Source organism: Girardinichthys multiradiatus, chromosome 20 (genome assembly GCF_021462225.1).
Source record: "Girardinichthys multiradiatus isolate DD_20200921_A chromosome 20, DD_fGirMul_XY1, whole genome shotgun sequence".
NCBI lineage: Eukaryota > Metazoa > Chordata > Actinopteri > Cyprinodontiformes > Goodeidae > Girardinichthys > Girardinichthys multiradiatus.
The window spans coordinates 46,018,038-46,040,381 of record NC_061812.1 but is presented as its reverse complement, the minus strand read 5'-3'; the positions used below and the strand labels follow the sequence as shown (position 1 = coordinate 46,040,381).

At 42.2% G+C, this 22,344-nt stretch overlaps 1 long non-coding RNA gene across 1 annotated transcript; it reads right to left on the bottom strand.

Moving 5' to 3' along the window:
• Positions 1–194: 194 nt before the first annotated feature.
• LOC124856531 lies at positions 195–21,526 on the bottom strand. The gene is made up of 3 exons (XR_007035364.1): positions 21,408–21,526; positions 321–465; positions 195–248 (listed from the first exon to the last, which is right to left on the bottom strand). It is a non-coding gene; the product is annotated as an uncharacterized LOC124856531 (long non-coding RNA).
• Positions 21,527–22,344: the final 818 nt, after the last annotated feature.

Below are 22,344 nucleotides of genomic sequence, written 5' to 3'. Positions count from 1 at the left end.
CAACTCAACCTCAGTCATATTTGATGAAAACTGCCTGTTTAGAGTAATGTTCAATTTGTGCCACAGATTTAGATCTAGACTTTGACTTGTCTATTCTAACACACTAATACATTTGGATCTAAATCTGTCATATTGCTTTAACGGATTTGACCCACATGCAGAAAGCAATTCAGGAGACAGAGTTTTACGGTAAAGTGTTTATTTACAGTGCAGTGACATGGGCAGGGAAACTGGAACCTGGAAACCAACTGTAAAAATAAACAGACTGGTAAGCAGGGAATACTCAGGGTCAAAACTAAAGAATAATAATTCAGCCTTACTGGGTTGAAGGAATGATCTGCCAGAGGGTGAGGAGTGGAGAGACCAAATAGTTGTTTACCCGTGAGACAGATGAAGGTGGATAATGGAGTGCCAGGATGATAAGATGGTCCAGGGTTTGGTGCTCATCTCATATCTTTGTGATCCCTATGAGTAAGTATTTAAAGAAGAAAGAGAGGCTTGAGGAAAGAAAATGACCAACAGAAATATGAGTTATTTATCCTTAGAAGGGAATATGGCTCTGAAGAGACAAACACGATTATTATTTTAGCCATGTGATGTTTTATTGTTCTTACAATTTTTTTTATGCTTGCCCTGACCTTTATGTCTGGCATGATGTAAAACTAAAAATGAGAATAATTTAAAAACATTTTTTCCATTCCAAGACGTTTTTGAAATTTCATTTTCAGAAATCTGCTGCTTCCTCTGCTTCCTTCGATCTTTTTTTCCCACCAATTGGAGGCGCTGTAAACATGCATCAATTGCACCTTTATAGTGGAAATTAAGTGGCTGTAACATTCTGCATAATTAATTTTTTAAAACAAAATGAAGAATCTCCCAAAAGATTTCCAACTATTTGTAAGAATGTTATAGTTACACTTAAACTATTTATAGGATGAACACATGGTGTAGTCATCTAACATGAAAGACCCTTATGTATTTTATGAACTTACATTTATTCAGAAGTCTTCCATTCAAAGATTTCTGTAAATAAATATTATACCATACAGGAAATACAGAGAGATGTTCTTGACTTATTCATAGTTCCATAAATGACTTTTTAGCTGCACTTACAGGTCCTTCTCAAAAAATTAGCATATTGTGATAAAGTTCATCATTTTCCATAATGTCATGATGAAAATTTAACATTCATATATTTTAGATTCATTGCACACTAACTGAAATATTTCAGGTCTTTTATTGTCTTAATACGGATGATTTTGGCATACAGCTCATGAAAACCCAAAATTCCTATCTCACAAAATTAGCATATCATTAAAAGGGTCTCTAAACGAGCTATGAACCTAATCATCTGAATCAAGGAGTTAACTCTAAACACCTGCAAAAGATTCCTGAGGCCTTTAAAACTCCCAGCCTGGTTCATCACTCAAAACCCCAATCATGGGTAAGACTGCCGACCTGACTGCTGTCCAGAAGGCCACTATTGACACCCTCAAGCAAGAGGGTAAGACACAGAAAGAAATTTCTGAACGAATAGGCTGTTCCCAGAGTGCTGTATCAAGGCACCTCAGTGGGAAGTCTGTGGGAAGGAAAAAGTGTGGCAGAAAACGCTGCATAACGAGAAGAGGTGACCGGACCCTGAGGAAGATTGTGGAGAAGGGCCGATTCCAGACCTTGGGGGAACTGCGGAAGCAGTGGACTGAGTCTGGAGTAGAAACATCCAGAGCCACCGTGCACAGGCGTGTGCGGGAAATGGGCTACAGGTGCCACATTCCCCAGGTCAAGCCACTTTGAACCAGAAACAGCGGCAGAAGCGCCTGACCTGGGCTACAGAGAAGCAGCACTGGACTGTTGCTCAGTGGTCCAAAGTACTTTTTTCGGATGAAAGCAAATTCTGCATGTCATTCGGAAATCAAGGTGCCAGAGTCTGGAGGAAGACTGGGGAGAAGGAAATGCCAAAATGCCAGAAGTCCAGTGTCAAGTACCCACAGTCAGTGATGGTCTGGGGTGCCGTGTCAGCTGCTGGTGTTGGTCCACTGTGTTTTATCAAGGGCAGGGTCAATGCAGCTAGCTATCAGGAGATTTTGGAGCACTTCATGCTTCCATCTGCTGAAAATCTTTATGGAGATGAAGATTTCATTTTTCAGCACGACCTGGCACCTGCTCACAGTGCCAAAACCACTGGTAAATGGTTTACTGACCATGGTATCACTGTGCTCAATTGGCCTGCCAACTGTCCTGACCTGAACCCCATAGAGAATCTGTGGGATATTGTGAAGAGAACATTGAGAGACTCAAGACCCAACACTCTGGATGAGCTAAAGGCCGCTATCGAAGCATCCTGGGCCTCCATAAGACCTCAGCAGTGCCACAGGCGGATTGCCTCCATGCCACGCCGCATTGAAGCAGTCATTTCTGCCAAAGGATTCCCGACCAAGTATTGAGTGCATAACTGTACATGATTATTTGAAGGTTGACATTTTTTGTATTAAAAACACTTTTCTTTTATTGGTCGGATGAAATATGCTAATTATGTGAGATAGGAATTTTGGGTTTTCATGAGCTGTATGCCACAATCATCCGTATTAAGACAATAAAGGATCTGAAATATTTCAGTTAATGTGCAATGAATCTAAAATATATGAATGTTAAATTTTCATCATTACATTATGGAATATAATGAACTTTATCACAATATGCTAATATTTTGAGAAGGACCTGTAGATGGCGTTCACTTCCCTATAAGTCCTTCATTTACAGGGCTGATAAGCAAATCCATGTTTGCATTAAAGATGTTGTCAGACTTTCTTTACTGTCTGTCTTGGCCTAAACTGAGGGAGTCACAACATCAATGCTTCAGTGTGTCGGGCATAAAAGGAGCAATGTGCCCTAGAGAGAAGGGCTGTCTGTGCCCTAGCACTGTGCAGCTGTGGGTCATGGGCATGCATCCACAACCCAATGCTCAGACAGTTCTCCCTCTGGGGCACAAACACTGAAAATAGTAAAATGTTTTCTGAAGATGGAACTGGGAGGATCTTTAGCTGTAAAATGTGTCATTAAAGAATGACCTTTGAATTTTACTAAACAATGCCTTGCAAAAGTATTCACACCCCTCAAGCCTTTCTGCATTTTACTTGTGGACACTCACCTGTCTGCATTTTACTGTGATTTTTTTATTGCATGTAGAGGTTTGATTTGGCAAAACGAACAAAGCAAAATGAAGAAAACAAAAAACTAACTGGACAGAGGAGCAGCTGTTGGCACAGCTGGTGGAGGACAAGAGAGGAGTGTTGATAGGTAAATTTGGTCCCACAGTGCAAACAAAGAGGCAGACTTGGGAATGCATTACTGAACAGATTAATGTGTTCTTCCCTCTGCTTTCATCCACCAGCTTGGAATGTGAGAAATGCTGATACCTGCTGAAGTTAGAAGCTAGAGAGGAGATTGGAGCACATAAACAAACTTCTCCGCAGACAGGTGGGTATTGTAGATAATCATTTAGGCTATTCAATTCAATTCAATTCAATTCAAAAATACTTTATTAATCCCAAAGGGAAATTAAATGTTGTTGTAGCTCATATTATGAAGGTTTCCTCAAAGAGCCGTTGTAGATGCTGATGGCTGTGAGCAGGAAGGATCTCCTGTAGCACTCCGTCTTACAGCAGATCTGAAGAAGCCTCTGACTGAAGACACTCTGTTGTTGTAGGACAGTCTCATGAAGAGGATGCTCAGGGTTCTCCATAATGTTCTTCATTTTATGAAGAATCCGTCTTTCCACAATGATCTCCAGAGGTTCCAGAGGATTCTCCAGAACAGAACCAGCCTTTTTTTATCAGCCTGTTGAGTTTTTTTAAGTCCCTGGCTCTGATGCTGCTTCCCCAGCAGATGATGGTAGAAGAGATCACACTCTCCACAACAGACTTATAGAAGATATGCAGCATCTTGCTGCAAACACCAAAGGACCTAAGCTACCTCAAGAAGTACAGTCTGCTCTGTCCCTTCTTGTAGATGGCTTCACAGTTGCATCTCCACTCTAGTCTGTTGTCCAGGTGAACACCGAGGTATAAAGGTCCTTCTCAAAATATTAGCATATTGTGATAAAGTTCATTATTTTCCATAATGTAATGATGAAAATTTAACATTCATATATTTTAGATTCATTGCACACTAACTGAAATATTTCAGGTCTTTTATTGTCTTAATACGGATGATTTTGGCATACAGCTCATGAAAACCCAAAATTCCTATCTCACATAATTAGCATATTTCATCCGACCAATAAAAGAAAAGTGTTTTTAATACAAACAACGTCAACCTTCAAATAATCATGTACAGTTATGCACTCAATACTTGGTTGGGAATCCTTTTGCAGAAATGACTGCTTCAATGCGGCGTGGCATGGAGGCAATCAGCTTGTGGCACTGCTGAGGTCTTATGGAGGCCCAGGATGCTTCGATAGAGGCCTTTAGCTCATCCAGAGTGTTGGGTCTTGAGTCTCTCAACGTTCTCTTCACAATATCCCACAGATTTTCTATGGGGTTCAGGTCAGGAGAGTTGGCAGGCCAATTGAGCACAGTGATACCATGGTCAGTAAACCATTTACCAGTGGTTTTGGCACTGTGAGCAGGTGCCAGGTCGTGCTGAAAAATGAAATCTTCATCTCCATAAAGCTTTTCAGCAGATGGAAGCATGAAGTGCTCCAAAATCTCCTGAAAGCTAGCTGCATTGACCCTGCCCTTGATAAAATACAGTGGACCAACACCAGCAGCTGACACGGCACCCCAGACCGTCACTGACTGTGGGTACTCGACACTGGACTTCTGGCATTTTGACATTTCCTTCTCCCCAGTCTTCCTCCAGACTCTGGCACCTTGATTTCCGAATGACATGCAGAATTTGCTTTCATTCGAAAAAAGTACTTTGGACCACTGAGCAACAGTCCAGTGCTGCTTCTCTGTAGCCCAGATCACGCGCTTCTGCTGCTGTTTCTGGTTCAAAAGTGGCTTAACCTGGGGAATGCAGCACCTGTAGCCTATTTCCTGCACACGCCTGTGCACGGTGGCTCTGGATGTTTCTACTCCAGACTCAGTCCACTACTTCCGCAGGTCCCCCAAGGTCTGGAATCGGCCCTTCTCCACAATCTTCCTCAGGGTCCGGTCACCTCTTCTCGTTGTGCAGCGTTTTCTGCCACACCTTTTCCTTCCCACAGACTTCCCACTGAGGTGCCTTGATACAGCACTCTGGGAACAGCCTATTCATTCAGAAATTTCTTTCTGTTTCTTACCCTCTTGCTTGAGGTTGTCAATAGTGGCCATCTGGACAGAAGTCAGGTCCGCAGTCTTACCCATGATTGGGGTTTTGAGTGATGAACCAGGCTGGGAGTTTTAAAGGCCTCAGGAATCTTTTGCAGGTGTTTAGAGTTAACTCATTGATTCACATGATTAGGTTCATAGCTCGTTTAGAGACCCTTTTACTGATATGCTAATTTTGTGAGATAGGAATTTTGGGTTTTCATGAGCTGTATGCCAAAATCATCCGTATTAAGACAATAATAATAATAAAAGACCTGAAATATTTCAGTTAGTGTGCAATGAATCTAAAATATATGAATGTTAAATTTTCATCATGACATTATGGAAGATAATGAACTTCATCACAATATGCTAATATTTTGAGAAGGACCTGTATACTCCACCACCTCCACTTCCTCTCCCATTGATAGAAATAGTTTTTGACTTATTCCTGTTTCTCTTAAAATCTACAATCATCTCCTTTGTTTTAGTCACATTCAAAATGAGATGATTGTTTCCACACCATGCCACAAAGCGGTCCACCACCTTCCTGTACTCAGCTTCTTGTCCATTTCTGATCCACCGAACGACAGCAGAATCATCCGAGTATTTCTGCAGATGACAGGAGTCTGTCTTGTACTGGAAGTCTGAGGTGTACAGAGTGAAAAGGAATGGTGAGAGTACAGTCCCCTGTGGTGCTTCTGTGCTGCTGACTACCTGGTTAGACTCACAACCCTTCAGTCTCACAAACTGTGGTCTGTTTGTCAGGTAGTCTTTGATCCAGGAGATTGTTGAGGTCTCCACCTGAGTCTTCTGGAGTTTCTGACAAAGCAAATCAGCTTGGATTGTATTAAATGCACTGGAGAAATCAAAGAACATGATCCTCACAGTGCTACTGGCTTTGTCCAGATGACAGTGGGTTTGTTGAAGTAGGTGTATGATGGCATCTTCAACTCCAACTCCACAGCAATAAGCAAACTGAAGGGGGTCCTGATGGTTTACTGTTTGCTTACTCAGGTGGGCCAACAGGAGTCTCTCTAGGACCTTCATGATGTGAGATGTCAGCGCAACAGGTCATTGAGGACTGATGGGTGAGTTTTCTTTGGTACCGGAACAAGACAGGAGGTCTTCCACAACACCGGAACCTTCTTCTGGGCCAGGCTAAGGTTGAAGAGGTGCTGCAGAATCCCACAGAGCTGCTCTGCACAGGCCTTCAGGACTCTAGGGCTGATATGATCTGGACCTGCAGCCTTATTCCTATTCAGTCTCTCCAGTTGTCTCTTCACCTGACTTCTTGAGACACACAGGTGGAAGGGGAAGCAAAGGAAGTATCAGCATCTTCTAATATGGTTGAAGGCAAACATGTAGAAGCAGAAGGGTCTAGGGCTGAGGTGGAAGATAAAAAATGTGAGGTGTTACTGGACAGCTGTGGGTCCTGTGGGTCAAAGGAAGATGGAATGTCTGTTTGGCTGTGAGCAGGAGAGGAGGATGCGAAGCTTGTTTCTGACCTGAACCTATTGAAGAATGTGTTCAGTTCATTGGCTCTGTCCAGACCTCCATCGGTCTGATCATCCTTCTGCTTGAAGCCTGTGATCTTCTTCATCCCTGTCCACACATCTCTGATATTGTTTTGCTGGAGCTTGCTCTCCAGCTTCTTCTTGTACACCTCCTTGCTGTCTTTTATCTTGACTATAAGTTGCTTGTGTATAATCCTCAATAATTCTCTGTCTCTCTCTCTGAAGGCTATTTTTTTCTTGTTAAGCAGGTCCTTCAGGTCATTGGTGATCCAAGGTTTGTTATTGGGGAAGCATCTCACGGTTCTGGTGGGGATGATGTTATCCACACAGAAGTTTATATAGTCGGTTACACACTCAGTCATGGCATTGATGTCCTCTCCATGTGGCTGGCACAATGCGTCCCAGTCTGTAGCCTCAAAGCAACCTTGTGGTTCGACATAAATTTAACAAAGCTCTAGTCAGACAAATGGAGGGGATTATCTTACCATTGACAGTAAAAAGCCTCCCTTCCAATAAACCCCAGGTGAAAATAGCTGCCAGAAGAAACAGCACACCTACCTTATCCAACTGCAACACCTCCATACTAAGCTACCTAAATAAACCCTCTAACCTGCCTGGCAGGTAACATTAAGAATACATAAAACCCACCAAACTACAGCATTCTACAAACCTTGTCATAGATAAATTTAAGACAACTGAACAGCCCACACCAAGATCATGTCCACTACTGAGCTGAACATTCACCACATGTATAGCAGCAGCTGCGTTATTAAGAAACCACAGCGGAAATTAGGGCAGTCCTATATACCATGCACATCAAAAGTACTCAGTCAGGAAATGCTGTCAAAGGCCCGAATAAAATCCTCGGTCTCGGAGCTGAGCGCTGTGCAGGTGCTGTCCGTTTTATAATCATAATCATAATCCCACCAGCATTAGTCATTAACTCAACCCACTGAGATTACTCTTATTATATAGCATCATTTTACCATCTTACCATTTCTTATTTTCTAATATCCTGTGGAAGAAGTGTTGTGAAGTTAGATTAGATCATGATGTAGCTCAAAATGGTGATCAGAAGAATGATGAGGCTTCTTGTCCCTACTCAAATCCAAACTGGGTCAAAGTCTTTGGCCCATTGCTTGGTTAAAACTTCTGTCCCAATTGCATAAACCTAATACTTGGGAATAACCCAGTGGTTTTGAAACTGAAGGAACCACACAGTTTCACCCACATTTTCCATTGTTCCTGAACTTCTTTACTCTCCCCCATTGCATGTTTTTAGGTAATGAGTTGAAAAAACATACAGTTATGGTAAAAAGTACATATTATATGCTAATATATTTAGATCATATCAGTTAAGGTTTTTGTAATGTCACAATGATTCTGCTCTACACAAAACAACAGAAAAATAATATATGGTGCTTTACAATTTTCACCCCCTAATTGTATCACTGATGTATTTTAACATGTAGACAAACAACGCTTTCAGTTTTTTAGTGAGATTTGTGTCTAGAAACGTTAGGCAAGAAACTAGGACTTGTGTTCATATAATGTTTAATCTTTGGTAAGTTACTAGATGGTTTCTGCAAACATAATGTAATTTGGGCTGTCACAGAAAATATTAAAGGGGGCATATAATTCTTTTAAATCCTGCTTTTTCACACTTAAATCATTCAGTTGTGGTCTATATAAAGTAAAACTGCAATGCTCTGGTCTGATTTCCTTGTTATTGTTTTTCCACAGGCCCCACTTTTACCCCTGTTCTGAGGTGCGTTTGAGAGCAATTCGGTTGGGTGCCGAACAATGGCCAGGACATCATATCTAAAATACAATAAATTCATGTCCAACAGTTTGTTGTCATTTTTGTGTTTATTTCAGCTGATCGCTTTGCTGTGTCCGTCGTTTCCATAGACAGAAGGAACCGACCCCTTAGTCAGATGAAGTCTTTTAGCAAATCCTTCTTGATACAGGAGGAGGTTGCTGAAGAACTCATCCTTGAGGAAATAGTATTTTCCCCACTGATGTGGGTAGATTTGCATGAAAAATAAAATTTAACCAGGCAAATGAATTGTGTGGGTTAATACACCCAACAACCGACCTAAACTTATCCTCTTTTATCCTCTGCAGCAAATAGTGATGTAACAGTTGGAAAAACGTAACAGATGATGGAGAAAACTGAACGGACTGAAAAATACTACCCAAACAGAATATAAAGATATCTCCAGCAAGACTAAATTGAACTTTTCTGCACTCCTACAGACTCCAAGTACACAACACAATGTATGAAAAGGTTAAAAAAAAGTGTATTTTGCATGATATGTCCCCTTTAATAATCAAATGTAAAGTTGTACAAAACACTGTTGGTACTTGAAGCGGAATTGCTTAACAAAAAATTAAATACCATAAGAAAAGGTTGCAGAATACATTTGTCTTGCTCAAACTTGTGTATAGTTTGTGTGTATAATTGTTGCTTATGCAGTTCTGATGTGATACGCTTAAATGTTTCCGGTCAGGTGCTAAAAACATTTCCTCCAACGCAAAATGATTCCAGTTTTTATTTTTCCCTGCAACTCACAGAATACGTTCTTTGCTATAAATGAATGTAAAAGGATGTTAATTTTAGCCCTGTCCTGGTTTAGACTGTCCATTTCTTTAAAGCTGTTTAAGCTGATTGGGTCTTTGTAGGTCTTGGTTGTGCAGCTGCTGGTAAATGAATGCATAAGAACTTGTCCCTACCAGGGACAATGCCAGTGATGACAAAGAAAATGCTTGATGAAGATGTGGGCTGGAATTTAAACATGTATCAAATATGATGTTTGCTGTAACTTATGAGTATAAAATAAATATTGATTTCATCCATGCCATCAGACCATCTGCATTTGAAGTTGTTATTATTTTATTATTTATTATGTCACATCACATTACACTACAAATGTCAGTGTATTTCATGTGGAATTTAATAGACCAACACTACAAGGTCCTCTGCTTCCATCCCAGTCTTAAGCCTCTATCATGTTTTTTTTTAGGATTGCTCCATGTTTAGCTCCATCCATCTTCCCATCAATTCTGACTAGCTTCCCCGTCCCTGCTGAAAAAAGGCATCTCCACAGCATGATGCTGCCACCATCATGCTTTACAGTGGAGATGGCGTATTTAGGGTTGTGTGCAGTGTGTCTAGCCCATCACATTCTTCTTTCACATGTTAGCTGTGTCCCTTACGTGGTTTGTGACAAACTGCAAATGGTATTTCATAGCTTTCTGTAAACAATGGCTTTATTCTTTCAGTTAACTGCCAGAAAGGACATATTTGTGTAATTTAGGACTATAAGATATCTTGTCCACAGATTATTCCACCTAAGCTGTTGACATTTGTAACTTCTCCACAGTAATCATGGCTTCTCTGATTAGTGCTCTCTTTGTCCGGCCTGTCTGTTTTAGGTGAACAGCCATATTGATGGTGATGGACTGGTGAAGAGTGTTCTATTAGATGTTCAAAGCTGGGGATGTTGTTTTTTCTTTGAAATTAAAACCTTAAGTGTACAAAAACACACTGATATCAAACCAGTCATGACTCCTTACAACAAAAACAGGAACAAAATGTAGACGTAATGTAGCAGAAGATATGGCAGCAAGGTGCTAATCAAGTACCTAACTGACTTCCATCAGTATTACCACTTTCAAAGATGTAAGTTAACACAATCCCCAGAAGGAAAAATATCAGTAATGATCTAAAGAAACAATTGTTTCATGCAAATCTGAAATAGGCTGATAGGCTGTTTCCAAATGATTCTGACGCTGTCAACCTGTAGCCCTACAGTGAAAACAAACGTTTAGAATATACAGGGTTCAGTTACCATCTTAATTGTTAAAATTCAAAAGGTTGAACAAGCATCCTTTGGGAGGGTTGTCTTTTCTCAAAAAACATTACAACAGTCTGGCCTAGTTTTCCAAAGTTTAGTCTGAACAAACAATGCAAATTCTAGAACAAAGTCTTTGCACAGATGAGACTAAGTAGATATGTTTAACCTAATGCACGACACTATATCAGGTGAAACCAAACACACTAATTAGCAGAGATGCTTTAAACAGGGTAGAAGGGTGATGATTTGAACTTTTTTTGCAAGCACAGGAGTTAGGGACTTTGCAGTCATTAATCCCCCCAAAGGTTCATAGTTTGGTGATATACATACCACCACAAACTCTGAAATTACTCATCTCATTCACATTGTATAAGCTGATCTGGTGAGTTATTGGTGCTATGTTTGCTTTCAGAACATTCAACTGGGATAACTGACTCAAATAGAGTGTGGCCTTTCACATGACAGGTCTAACATGAGCACATGCATAAAACATGTGCCAGATATTTCCAACAAATCTAATCAAATTTGGCTGAGCTCTGTATTGCAATTGTCTTCATGATTGTTGAAATGCATTCAGTGGGGAAAATAAAAGCAAACTTTTTATATGCCTTAGTAGTATCCACATCTGATTCTATTGAAAAACGTATTTCCCTGATTGGACCATCACTGGGAGATCATAAAGATGCCCCTCTCTGTTTCACATTCGTTAAGTGATGGTTCTTATTGCTTTATGACTACCTCCAAAGATAGAGCAGAGGCGTAATACAGGTTGGTCGACTTTAACCTCAAATCACCACATTGTTACGTTTTTGCTGATCGTAAGATGTAAAGAACATGTGCAGATTGCGGATTGGGCTTTAGGAGTCGACCATGAACGTCTTCTCGACAGATGGAGTCACATTAAATTGGTTCTTTAACACAATCCCAAGAAAGACAAAAGCTAGTAGTAAGGAATTCTGACCCCTTGGACCTTCAGATAGAGCTAAAATATAATGTTTAAAGGTGTTTTTCACGTGGTACTAAAAAGGTGAAAGAAAGAAATTATTGGCAGTGATCTCTCTCTCTCTCTCTCTCTCTCTCTCTCTCTCTCTCTATGTGTGAAGGAGATTTATTATTTACATAAAGAAACTGTAATAATAATATAATATTTAAACCAGCCTAGTGCTGTTCCCCTGATCTCTACAGCATGTTCCAGCCTTTCTAAGAGAATGTTGTGATTGACTGGATGAAATGCAGCACTGAGGTCAAACAGAACAAGTACAGACACAAGTTCATCATTTGAGGCTAGGAGAATATCATTAGTGACTTTCACCTGTGCAGTTTCCATGCTATGATGAGCTCTAAAACCTGACTGAAATTCTTCAAACGTTTGGATTATAAAAGAAGATAGGACTGTTATTTATTAAGTCATCTTGCTCGAGTGAACGTTTCTTAAGTATGGTTCAATTAAAGCAATCTTAAAAGCCTGTGGTACATATCAGTTTACTAAGGATAGAGTAATCATATCTAAAATGGGGATGGTAATCAAAGGGACGACTTCCTTAAATAATTTGGTTGGGATTGTGTCTAACATACAAGTTGAAGGTTTAAATTAAGCTAAACCTTTTGATAACTCTGAAAACTATACTGGATCAAAACAGTCCAAACACATACCAATTACCTCCAATGCTGTCTCACTTACTGAGGATGAAGTAACCATTTCGGGAGGATGCCAAGGATTTTATTTTTGATAGAATAAATGTTATTCATAAAGAATCCCATAAAGTCATTACTGCTGATAGCTGGGGGAATGGATGGCTCAACAGAGCTATGACTCTGTGTAGGTTTGGTAACTGTACAATAAATATTATTTATTATTTCTTCAATTATTTTTATTCTCCACTATTAATGACGGAAAATACGCTGTTATAGCGCTATTTTCTCTCCCTAACCTTGTGCTTCACAGTATGCAGCTCTGTATTAAACACAGAGCCAGCCTCCTATGAATAATTACCTTCTTTTTCAAGGGGGACTACATTGCTTAATACCTCATGACATGAGGAAGTAAAACTATAAACAAGAACAATAATTTGTGAAAGGGTAGAAATTGCTGCCCTATGCTGTGCTTTTCTGTAATACTATGGAAAATGTGACAAATTCTTTAGAACTTGTTACAGCATCGATCTACTACAGCTAAATATCTACTATAATAAAATGTCCTTTCAAGGACTGTGTACTCAGATAATAAAATGTAGTCGTTACTGTAAAATGGTCAGACAGAACAGGGTTATGAAGATATACTGTTATCCATTCACACTCAATGCCATATGTCAGCACAAGGTCCAGAGTATGAAGACAGGTGTAAGTAAGGTCTGCAAATGTTTTGAACAATGCCGATGTAATCTATTGATAGCATTAAGGGCTACATTTATGGTCTTATTTTTACTGTCAAAAGTCACCCACTATAATGACTTTATCAGTATTTAACACTAAATTGGATGAAGATACTAAGAACTGATCTAAAAATTGAGAGTAAGGGCCAGGTGGATGATACAAAACAACACGCAGAAGTGGTTTTAGTGATTTGCAATTTGGTTGAGGAAAAACAAAGGGTTAGATATTGAAAAGAATTGTAACTAATTGCCCTGGTATTAATCAATAAATCTGACTGAAAAATGGTTGCTACTCCTCCTCCTCCTCGTCCAGTATTTAATAATTATTATAATAATTCGGTCAGATTCCTAGAAAGAAGAGCTGCTCTGTCCAGAGTGGGATGGATGCCGTCCCTCCAGGACACACCAGATTTTCCTCAAACTGTTCACCAGTTATCAATGTAGCCTACAACGTTTTCAGGAGACCACCTAGACAACCAGCAGTTGAAGGACAGCATGTGGCTAAACATGTTGTCACTGATCAGATTAGAATGGGGATCAGAAAAAATTGTTGACATTATTTTATTCAAACTTACACACCGAAACAACACTGATTTTGGTGACCTCCGGTTGATGTAACCTGGTATCATTACTGCCAGCGTGAATAACAGTCTTATTGTTTGTACTGCATTATTTGTGCCTCACTGTACAAACTGGAACCTCAGCTGGCGGCTGAGAGACTGTGTCTGCATACCTGTATCCAATCTGGGTTGGAGCGTTTTTAAGGAGCTGCAGGACAAGCATTCTTCGCCTGATGCTCCATGTTGAGTGGTAACTTAAAGCCTCCGAGATACCAAGCTCCCTAGTTTTTGGCTGAACCTTTTGTTATCCAGTGTCTGACTTTAAACTAACCTGCTCATGTTTTTGCTGCTCTCAGGTTTTGGATCTCAACCCTGGACTCACTCCTGTCACCGTTGAACAGAAACCCAGGACTTAATTTACCTGCTGCCTCTGCAAGCTCCGTTCCACTCCTCCAGCCTGCCCGCTCTCCACCTTCTCCGGGATTGCTCCTTCTGACCCTACCCCAGACCGCTTGACCACGGATTGTGCCTCAGACCGCTGGACCACGGATTGTGCTTAGACCCACTCCTTCCGAGATCTTGCTACCAGGAGATCGCAAAACTGAAATTGCAACTACCTGAGACTGACCTCCTTTGAGATTATTAAACTTTTTGAACTTACCTGTGTCCTCGAGTGATTCTGCCTGTGGGTCAGGAAAATCTCTGCTAATATGACAGAAGCATCAGGCCTGGCCTGTATGACCCAGCAGAATCGTCCGCTAGGGGATCCTTAGAACCAGTGTTACCAGGTGAGAAATGTAGGATTATCGTACTAGAGACATAAAATTATTGTATTTTGAGGGAAATTATTGTACACTCGTCATAACCAAAATAACAAGTCTGTTGATGCGTTGAATAGCGTTTAACATGCACTCGCAGCTTTGTGGCATCAGTACGGAATGGATTTATCAACAGCTGCAGCCTCACAGTGCCGGGCTCTGCTTCTTCTTCTTTTCTTTTTTTTTCCTCAATCATGGGCGGGCGCAGTGGACTATTCAGCCAATCATGGCCATTGTTCTGAGGCCAACGCATCACGTCACACGTACGTGACATTTAGAAAAGCACGACTGGCTGGAACTTCCAGCATTTGTTTCCGAATCCGGACACAGATGCCTTCAAGGTTTACGAAAAAACTCCGACAGACTTTGGCGATAGGCTGATGATGACTGATTACAACCACACATTCATGGAATGGTTAAAATATCGTACATTTGGCCATTTTTAGGAATATTGATCGTACATCGTACAGAGAGCAAAATTATCGTACAAATACGATAATTATCGTACACCTGGCAACAATGCTTAGAACCCTCCCAAGATATCCTCTCAGCAGGATTCACGTTTCAACTTGCTCTTTGAACAACAGAATTAAGGTGCGTTCACACCAAACGCGATTTCTGCGAAAGGAGCGGCCAATTTACATGTTATTCCTATGTAGAGGCGCGTTCAGGAGCGGAGCGGCGCGGTGTGGTGCGAAGGATGCGGAGGGTGCGACGCGGCAAGCGAAGCGGGAGCGGAGTGGCACGATGGACGAGTTGAAAAATCTGAAATTCGCGTCGCGTCAACCAATTAGGGACTGGATGTGGCTGTGACGTAGGGTGAAGGACCAAAGCGGAGAAGAAGCAGTTGTCAATGATGGAGGACCAGATCATAGTGGCGGTGTGCAGCAAGCCAGAGTTGTATGACTCAACTAATTACTTTTACCGAGACAAGTACAGAAAGGACCTGGCCTGGTTATGTTTAGGCACAAATATCTTAAATTTAGGAGATGTGGACATTAAAAATCGGCAGTTTTTTTTTTACTGAGCTAAGATTTATTTACTCACCGAAGACAGATGGACAGGCGTTAGGCAGCGGGGATGCAGCGCTGGTAAACCGCGGTGAAGTTAATTTGAAGTTGGATGTTCAAGCTCCGCGGAGTTAGCGGCATCTAGCTCACGGTCGATCCGATTCAGACACTCAGATTTTCCACGATTGTTTGGTACGGAAACTTATTGACGGTCCCTAGTGAACCACCGCGCATCAGAAGAGGGAGCAACAGAGAGCAGCTAGCCGAAATCTGGGTGCCTGACTCGGATCGACCGTGGGCTGGATGCCACTGGCTCCACGGAGCTTGAGTGTCCGGCTTCGGGCTGGCTTCACTGCGATCGCCGGTAGTTGGCGTCCCGGAGGCCGATTCGTCTCCCATCGCGGGGCAGCAGATCTTCGAACTGGGTCCTGGATAGACGGAAGTACCGCTGAAATCGACCATCATCCAGACGCAGCTCCTGGAGTAGGTGGTGGTACTCTCCGAACTGTTCCCGTCCCTGAAGCATCTGGTGAACCCAGGGACATTGATGTCGGCGGCATTTTTCGGCTCTCCACAAGTGAAACACCGTGATTATCCGTGAAATCCATGTCCAGCATGTTCAGTTGAAACCAGCAAGCAGCAGATGGAAGCTCCTCCTATTTGATGATGCGGCGAAGCGTTGCCGCTTGTTGCCGAATGCCAACGCAGAGTTCACGCGGAATGTGAAGCGGGCAAAAGCACACAAATGAGGCGAAAAATTAGCAGAAATCGCGTTTGGTGTGAATGCACCATTACACCGTCCAGCGGTTAGACCAGTTAACCGCCTCGTTTCAGGATTTGTCTAAACACCTTCTTTCTTCTGCTCAGCCCCCTCCTACAGCCGGAGCAACTGCCGGCCCATCTGAGTCGCCAACCCAGGTTCCTCATCTGAGGGAGGTGCCGTCACCTACTCCCGAGTATCACGCTGGTGAGATCGGAAAATGTGGAGGTTTTTTGCTACAGTGTCCTCTAGTTTTTTGCAGATCTCCTCACTCATTCCCTGACCATGCCTTCAAAATCTCTTATGTTGTGGGGAGAGCACTCAGATGGGCAGAAGCTAAATTTAATGCACAGTCACTCTTGAACCAGACGTACCAAAATTTTGAAGCAGAGTTTAGACAGACTTTCAGAAGTTCTGAGTCAGGTCCTGAGATAACCCGTAAACTGACAGAGTCAGGGGGGCTGAACTGCGGATGAGTTTGCTATTGACTTCCGTACTTAAGCAGCCTCTTCTGGCTGGAATAACCAAGCTCTTGAAGAAGCATTTAATCATGCATTAAATGAACAACTCAAGGATGAATTGGCTTGCAGGGACGAACCAGAGAACCTAGAGGATTTAATTGCCCTGGCCATTAAGGTCGACAACAGACTCCGGGAGAGGAAAAGAGAAAGGAGACAACGGAGCCCTTTAAGACCCACCTCCGTGCCTCAATTGATCCCCAAACCCCATGTTTTCCAGGCTCCTGAGGAACCTATGCAGATTGGGCGAGCCAAGCTAACTTCAGAGGAGAGACAGCGGCGTTTTGATTGTAAGGTTTGTCTTTACTACGGCCAGGCAGGCCACTTTGTGGGAAATTGTTCCTCCCGGCCAAAAGAGGGAACTTGCCAATTAGAATGTGAGTCTTGGCGGGTGATTAGAACACACAAACCTCCCGATTAACACTTCCCGCATCAGTTATTCTAGACAAAGACTCTTTTCCGGTTCAGGCGCTTGTGGACTCTGGTTGTGAGCAAAACCTTATTGATGAAAATTTGGTTAATCAACTCAACATTCCCACTGAGATCCTACCCAAACCTATTGGAGTGGCTGCCCTGGACGGTAAATCCCTCACCCACATCAATCATAAGACTGTTTTCGTTGAACTTGTGATTTCCGGCAACCATCATGAAAAGATAACTTTATATGTTTTTCCCTCTCCGCAGTCCCCCATAGTATTGGGTTATCCATGGTTATCCTTGCACAATCCTCACTTTAACTGGACTCAGGCTCGCGTTGAGTTATGGAGCACATCTTGTCATTCTTCCTGTTTACTGGCGGCTCATGTGCACCCCATTCACAACAAGGACTCCAAGGTAGAAGAGACACTCGAATTATCTAATGTGCCTGAGGAGTACCATGATTTAAAAGAGGTGTTTAGTAAGCCGAAAGCCCTGTCTTTACCTCCACACCGACCATATGACTGTGCAATTAACTTGTTTCCTGGAGCCCCTCTCCCCTCCAGCAGGCTTTATAATATTTCCAACCCAGAAAGAGAATGCATAGAGAAATATATTAATGAGTCTCTGGCCGCTGGAATTATCCGTTCATCCACCTCCCCACTAGGGGCAGGATTTTTCTTCGTCTCCAAGAAGGATGGAACTCTCAGGCCTTGCAATGACTACAGGGGGTTAATCAAATAACTGTTAAAAATAAGTACCCTCTGCCGCTCGTAACCTCGGCTTTTGAACCTGTTCAAAAAGCCACAATCTTTGCTAAACTTGACCTGAGAAACGCCTACCATCTGGTCAGAATAAGAGAGGGGGATGAGTGGAAAACTGCCTTTAAGACTCCTGTTGGTCATTTTGAGTATCTGGTCATGCCTTTTGGTCTAACTAATGCACCTGCAGTTTTCCAATCCCTCATAAACAACGTGTTGAGAGACTGTTTGAATCAGTTTGTTTTTGTGTATCTGAATGACATTTAAATTTTTTTTTCCAGAACCCTTGAAGAGCATAGGTTACATATCTGATTGGTACTCCAGAGAGTCCTTGAAAACCATTTATTTGTAAAAGCAGAGAAATGTTAATTTCACGCTACATCTGTTTCTTTTTTGGGCTACATCCTAGAAAGAGGGCAGGTGAAGTCGGATCCAGAGAAGATAAGAGCGGTGCTGGAGTGGCCCGTTCCTTCCACTAGGAAACAGCTGCAGCATTTTTTTGGGTTCGCTAACTTCTACCGTCGCTTCATAAAGAATTACAGTCAAGTAGTTCTTCCGCTCACACGTCAGACATCCACTAAGAGACCATTCTGCTGGACACCTGAGGCTGAAGCAGCATTTAAAGACATCAAACAGAGATTCTCAGATACTCCAATTCTCTCTCAGCCAGATCCATCTAAGCTGTTCATTGTTGAGGTAGATGCTTCAGATGTAGGGGTAGGGGCAGTCCGCTCTCAAAAATCTGGATCAGATGACAAGACCCACCCCTGTGCTTTCTTTTCTCGCCGGTTAAACCCAGCTGAGCGAAACTATGATGTGGGGGACAGGGAGCTTCTAGCTATTAAACTAGCTTTTGAAGAGTGGCGTCACTGGTTAGAGGTGGCAGTTCATCCAGTTGTAGTCTGAACAGACCCCAAGAATTTAGCTTACCTACAGGAAGCCAAACGCCTCAATCTCAGACAGTCCCACTGGTCAATATTTTTCACCAGATTCAACTTTGTTATTTCATATAGGCTAGGGTCTAAGAACACAAAGCCAGATGCCCTATCCAGACTGTTCTTTGTTGATGAAGAGGTTCCAGTGAGTTCCATTGTTCCTCCCTCCTGTATAGTTGGTGCCCTGTCCTGGGACATAGAGGAGCAAGTCAGGCAAGCCCAAGAGACCGAACTAGACCCCGGGTCAGGTCCGCCTAACAAGATCTATATTCCCAGTTCGGTAAGAGCTCGTCTCATTAAGTGGGCCCATTCTGCTAGTTTCTCCTGTCACCCTGGTGTGAACTGCACTGTGGCGCTCATTAGGCGCCCTTTCTGGTGGCCTTCTCTGTTTGAGGATGTTAGAACCTACATCCAGACTTGCCGAACCTGTGCCCGTAACAAGTCACGCAACCAGCCTCCGGCTGGCTTACTGCAGCCTTTACCTGTCCCGGGTCATCCTTGGTCTAACATAGCCTTAGATTTTGTCACCGGTCTTCCCCCTTCTAAGGGTTTCACCGCCATTCTTACAGTTATAGACCGTTTTTCTAAGGCCTGTCGCCTCATCCCGTTTAGTAAGCTTCCGTCCTCCCTTGAGACAGCTAACTTACTAATTAAACATGTTTTTTGACTACACGGGATACCCAAAGAGATCCTATCTGATCGGGGGCCCCAGTTTATCTCCAAAGTTTGGAAAGGGTTTTGCTCAGTTTTAGGAGCTAAGGTAGCCTTGACCTCAGGTTTTCATCCCCAAACTAATGGTCAGGTAGAGAGGATGAATCAGGAGCTTGAGGCTGCTCTCCGTTGTGTGTGTTCATCCAACCCATCCTCCTGGTCCTCACATTTGCCCTGGGTTGAGTATGCACATAATAGCCATGTGTCTGCAGTTAAGGGCTTAGCCCCATTCGAGGTTTCTTTGGGTTACCAACCACCTCTCCTGCCTAGGGGTGAGCAGTCTATTGCCGTTCCCTCTGTTCAACACCACATTCGCAGGTGTAAGAGTGTGGAAGCAGACGGTGGCAGCCCTTAACCGCACTTGCGCCAGAAACCAGAAGTTGGCTAACCAACATCGAGTTCCTGCACCCACTTACACCCTGGGTCAGCAGGTATGGTTGTCCACTCGGGACATCAACCTCAAAGGTTCTGCTAGAAAACTTTCTCCCAGGTTTATTGGTCCCTATACAGTAAAGTCTGTACTTGGTCCCACCTCTGTCCTGTTTTTCATGTCTCCTTACTGAAACTGGTCCTTGATAACCCTGACTTAATCTCCCTGCTGCCTCTGCAAGCTCCGTTCCTCTCCTCCAGCCTGCCCGCTCTACACCTTCTCCAGGATTGTTCCTTCTGACCCCCTCAGACCACCGGACCACGGATTGTGCCTCAGACCACCTCCTTCCGAGATCTTGCTACCAGGGACCGCTAAACTGAAATCCGGATTGCAACTACCTGAGACTGACCTCCTTTGAGATTGTTAAACTTTTTGAACTTACCTGTGTCCTCGAGTGATTCTGCATGTGGGTCAGGAAAATCTCTGCTAATATGAAATTTTCTTGTTAATGCAAGGCAACAATTTCTTTCCTAAAGCTTTTAAACAATTCTCTTGACTTAGCCATATTTCTAACATATAAAGAAACTTGGCGATCAACAGTCCGTGCATTTGAGGTGTTCTATCTCAAGCAAACCTGATGCAGCTAATCTAGACTTTGATTGTCTGCATCTGCTGTCCTGAGGTAACACCTGATTTGCAAATTCTGGCCCTTATGAAGAATTCCATTCAGGGGGTTGAATAATTTTAAGACTGCATAAAACAAGTACTCAATGTCAAATTTGGATAAAATTATTGTAGTACTAATTTTATTTAAATATTTAAACTATTCCTGTGCACTTAGATCAATGAAAACACATGGACAATGGTGTTGAATGTGGCAAAAAAACAAACTAATTTGCACTGGTATGGGAATAACTTCAGGTGCAACTGTAGTTTGAGCAAAACTTCCTATTTTCATGTTTTAACTGTAATGCCCATGAGTAGGGTGCCGCTGTTAGTAATTGTTTTGATGACCAGATGTGGGCAGAGGTTGCAAGGTTCAGGATGTCATGGTTGGTTTCCTGTGCAGCTGTGAAGGAGCTGTACTGCTGCTGAATTCATCATAACCATTCTGACGATGCAGGCAGCTTCCATTCTGGCCTGTGTTTCAACAGTTATTCACATGGCTAATGAACAAAAACACAGATGGTTTATCTGCCAAGTAACAACTTTGTTTCTCAGCTCTGTCAGATCTACTAAAGAAAAACTGAAACCCTACCCTTTGTGGGTGGGAGTATATCACAGAAAGGTCATATTAAAATGAAATGGCATTAAGATTTTCATAACTTGGTTGGCCTATTTAAAAACTTTCTTTAGATTTATTTATCTGTCAACTGCTTTTTCTTCATTTTCATCTGACAGATGGCACTTAAAATTCAACCTTTTACTTTAGTGTTTTAGCTCCAGTAAACGGTTGCAAACATAAAAGGTCATGCAGTGTTGGAACAAAACAAGAGAGGAAAATAACCATGTTCTGGCCAACAGATAGCAGTAAGGGAATGGTGAGGAAAACGGATCAAACAGGAGGGAGACAGGATGCTTCAGGTCTCCTCTGAGCCTCTTCAAAAACACTGCAAATCACCTGGAAAGATCCCAGACTCTGTAACACAGAGAGAAAACTGTTTTTGACTCGACCCGTTTGCATAGTCAGATGGGAAAACGGGTAGCAAAAACAATCACAGATAAAGGGCCATATTTTCCAAGGTGGTGTACAAAAGGTGGTGCTTTCATGCAAATTATTACACAGTTGATCAGTTGGTGCTCAAGCAGCGCCCAGAGATAAAGCTGAGCCAGCACTCACCAAGTTTAAACCAGATTTGAGTTTCTGGACAATAACAGAGACTTCAAAGGTTTTAAAGTTTCGATAATTCAATAATTTTCCCACAAACAAAGCACAAATTGGTTTAAAGGACAAGTTTAATCTAATTAGCACCTATTAGCCTGAGTAACAAGCGTATCACACGGGGTCTAAATAACCTTGATAACTTCTGCTGTTTAGAATATATCCAGAAACAATCCTCTTTAAATCTGAAGCCTCAAGTAAAAGTAAAGCTCCCCACTAATAGGTAAACAATTAATTTGCAAATTTGGGGCCCATGCCTAATTTTCATGCAATGCCACGAATATAGCAACTAGATTTTTCTGATGAGATGAGTAACTTGTGCTCATATACGTTTTAATTGGGTATCTTTGGCTTGGTGGTAAATTGGGGTGTGGGGTGCCTATTATAAAGGACTGTGGGTCCAATCCTTTGCTCTGCAGTAAGTAAAGTATTTGATCAAACACAAACACTTCCAAAGATATGCATATAAATACAACTTGCAAAAAACACTCACTGGCCACTTTATTAAGTACATCCGCCCCGAAACGGAAACACTCTGCAGAGATTTTGGTCCAATCTGACA